We start from the raw sequence: 3,149 nt of genomic DNA on the forward strand, positions 1-3,149 counted from the left end.
CGCCAGAATATTCTCTCACCATGGACTAAGTGATATCTTCCCACCTTTACAGAAAAGCAGCCTCACAACATGGGAAACACACGGGCTCCCCAGCAAGAGGACCAGGAGAATTACTTCACACCCAGAGGAGTTTTCCCCTCTGATACCTGGGAGCCCTGCAGCCCCTCCCCCTTGGCCTGCAGTGAGGATGCAATGAAATAGTGCCCTTTGCATGTTTAGTACAGGACCTGGCCAATAATAAACTCAGTCTGTGGCCACACTATTAATAGATGGCGTTATTAATAGAAATTTGCCCCTGCTAATCTTCACCTGTCACCTGTCATTCTTTAATACGCACAAGGTTTTAGTTCATTTGCTTTTCCTTACTCTGGGTGCCCTATTCACTGCCTTCCTGGCTCTTCTGATGGTCCTTTGTGTCCCAGGCAAGTCCTCCCTCTGGAGGTCCTTCTGAGACCAGTGGGTCGGGGGAGCAGCGACTCCCTCCCCTCCAGACCTCCATCCCCTGAAACTGCCTTCATTCCTTAAAGGCAGACACTTACAAAGAAAGGATATTTTGCGCCCCTTTGCATTTTCCCATCAGGTCAACAAACTTCCTTCAGAGGGATGAGCCCTTTTCTTTCACGATCACTTTAAAACACATTTGAACAAAATAATCTTACAAATAGAAAACAAACAAAAAATTTTTATAGACAGAACCTGGAGAGCTTCCTATATTCTTCTAAGAAGCTCTAGGGTATTTGCAGGCAGTGGGGTGCCATAGGGGATTTGATCAGGGAAGCGGTGCGGTGGGCACACGGAGATGTGGAAGGGCAAGAATCACAGCGGAATCGGAGAGGAGATGTAGGCACCTGGCCAAGGCTGCTGAGGGCCCCAGGGAAGGCAGGGCCGGGTCTTGGAGAGACACTGAACTGGGATGCTGTGGAGGACTTTGCACTTGATTGGATGTGACAGAGAAAGAGGAGGTCGTAGCTGTGGCGTTTCCAATCCGAGTGACTGCAGAGAGGTTGCTGGCACCAGGCTGAAAGACAAAACCGAAAAGAGGCAGAAGTGCGCGTGGGAAAGCGTGGCTCATGAAATGAACTTGAAATTGTAAAAGAATAAACAGAAACCTCAGTTAAATAGAGTGACCAGAAGGGGAAGCTCTCAAGCCCTGAGCTGACACCAGAGCCCAACAGGAAGAAGAACGAACGATTCCTCCTTTTCTGGGCAAGGACTCAGCCAGTGAGAAGCCATGGACTCTTCGTTTACTGTAGCCCTTTCTACCTCCTTTCCCTCCTATAAAGTGTATCCTTCCCTTGCTGTGTGGGGACCTGCCCGTGGCTCACCATGGATGCAGACCCCAAACTGCAATTTTCTGTTGATCTTGAGTAAATCCATCTTTGCTGGAGAAATATCTGACCATCTATGTGTTTCAGGTCAGCAGAATGCAAGAAGCTCTGAGGCAACCCCCCAGCAGACACCTTGCAAGCCAGGCCTGAGCCCCCCCAGATCCTGTTTGGAAGAAGAAAAAGCATAAATAACTAAGAAAGAAACTCTACAAACTAAGATAATACTAAAAAGAAATTCAGAAATGAACTGAAGTGAGAAGTCAGTGTTGGTATTAAGAAGTTGAGCATCACCTGCTTAGAGGTGAGATACTGAAGGTGATACAGATGAGCTGAGAGAGGAGGTGAGAGGGCTGAGAAGGAGCTGCCCAAAGACAACTAGGGATCTCAGAACAGGAAGAGCCAACCCTGGGGCTGGACCCTTGGTGCGCACGAGAGGGGAAGGGAAGAGACACAGTCAGGACATCCTATGGCCAAGCTGTGAGGAAGGAAGTTTTGGTCTTGAATTTCCGAGATAAAGAAACTGTACAGAAAGCTCCCAGTACAGAAATTAACTCACCTTGCCCCAAATCACAGCATTTAGAAGTTTGGAAGGAACCGAAGGGAGGCAGGAGAGTAGGTGGGCAGGGACCAGTAGAAGGAGGGGCCCGTGGGAGGGCATCTGTTTGTGAAGACGGGGCATCCCTTCCTCCGGGCCAAGAAGGAAAAGATGAGTAACCAAGGAGAACTCAGGAAGATTCCAAGCTGTTCCATTTCCAGGGGCAGAAAGGAAACTGAGGGAGTTGGGGTGAGAGCGAGGACCATGGAGAAGGGGTGGGAAATGACCCGGTGGCCGAGGGGCTGGCTGTGCTCAGAGGATGGGCTCACGGGTCCTCGCCCATCACCAGCAGGGCCAGCAAGGGCCGACAGAGCACAGCGCGCATCCTTCTCTCCAGAGAGGGCGAGAGGCGGCTGGGGCGGGTCACCCCTCGGTTGTAGGTGATTGGCAGGGAGGGGCAGGAGTTGGGACTGTGATTTGTGACGCGCAGTTATCGCTAGCACAACATCGCGTCAAGTCCCAACCCAGGGGCCTGGGAAATGACGCCCACCATTTCTTAAGTACCAGATGCTGTGCAAATGACATTTCCAATCTTTCAACAATTCCTTGGGGTAGATATTATCATCCCATCTCCAGCTACGAAAACTGAGGTTTAGAGGATTGGAGAGAAGTTGTCGCTCCGGGTAGGGGCGGCTCCAGGGCCGGCAGGCACATCTGTCCCTCATTAAAGCCCAGGTTCTCTCCACTCCCTCACAGAGGGAAGGTTTGGGGATCTGGCCAGAGCCTGGGGACAAGGGGAGGAGCCCAGTGGCACCACGGCCTCTGTAGCCTCTGTCTTCAGGCTAACAAACAGGCTGACCTGAGCTGTGATCCGAGCCCGTGGGATTCTGATCTTCCGGCGCCTTCTTTCTCCAGCAGCTCCGTTGGTGACTCACCCTCACCCGCTGCACTGACGCACGTCACCGTCCTGCGAATAATGCAACACAGAGCAGGGTCAGGGCGGCCATCCAGGCTGTCCAATCCCCGGAGCCCCAGGGCCCAGCTGGGAGTTCCCAGTTAGACCAGAAAAGTGGGTCAGCCCTCTCTGCTCTTCCCTCCTCCCGCTGGGACAGCTCGTGTCCCTTTTCCCCATCTGTCTGCCAACGGTGCTTAGGGTGGGCAGAGAGGCCTTGATCCCAGGCCTACAGTACAGATCTGTGTGCCGAGGGAGCAGGGAGGTGCTGGCTGGCAGAGGTTCGTCCAGGAGGATGGGGGAGGCCCCAAGTCTCTCACTAAGGGACTATGTG

At 52.6% G+C, this 3,149-nt stretch overlaps 1 long non-coding RNA gene across 1 annotated transcript; it reads right to left on the reverse strand.

The window, feature by feature from the left end:
* Positions 1–693: 693 nt before the first annotated feature.
* LOC309815343 lies at positions 694–2,802 on the reverse strand. The gene is made up of 4 exons (XR_014295845.1): positions 2,723–2,802; positions 1,885–2,069; positions 1,326–1,491; positions 694–1,018 (listed from the first exon to the last, which is right to left on the reverse strand). It is a non-coding gene; the product is annotated as an uncharacterized lncRNA (long non-coding RNA).
* Positions 2,803–3,149: the final 347 nt, after the last annotated feature.

The sequence above is a fragment of the Mesoplodon mirus genome (genome assembly GCF_964341445.2).
Source record: "Mesoplodon mirus genome assembly, chromosome: 2".
Taxonomy (NCBI): Eukaryota; Metazoa; Chordata; class Mammalia; order Artiodactyla; family Ziphiidae; genus Mesoplodon; species Mesoplodon mirus.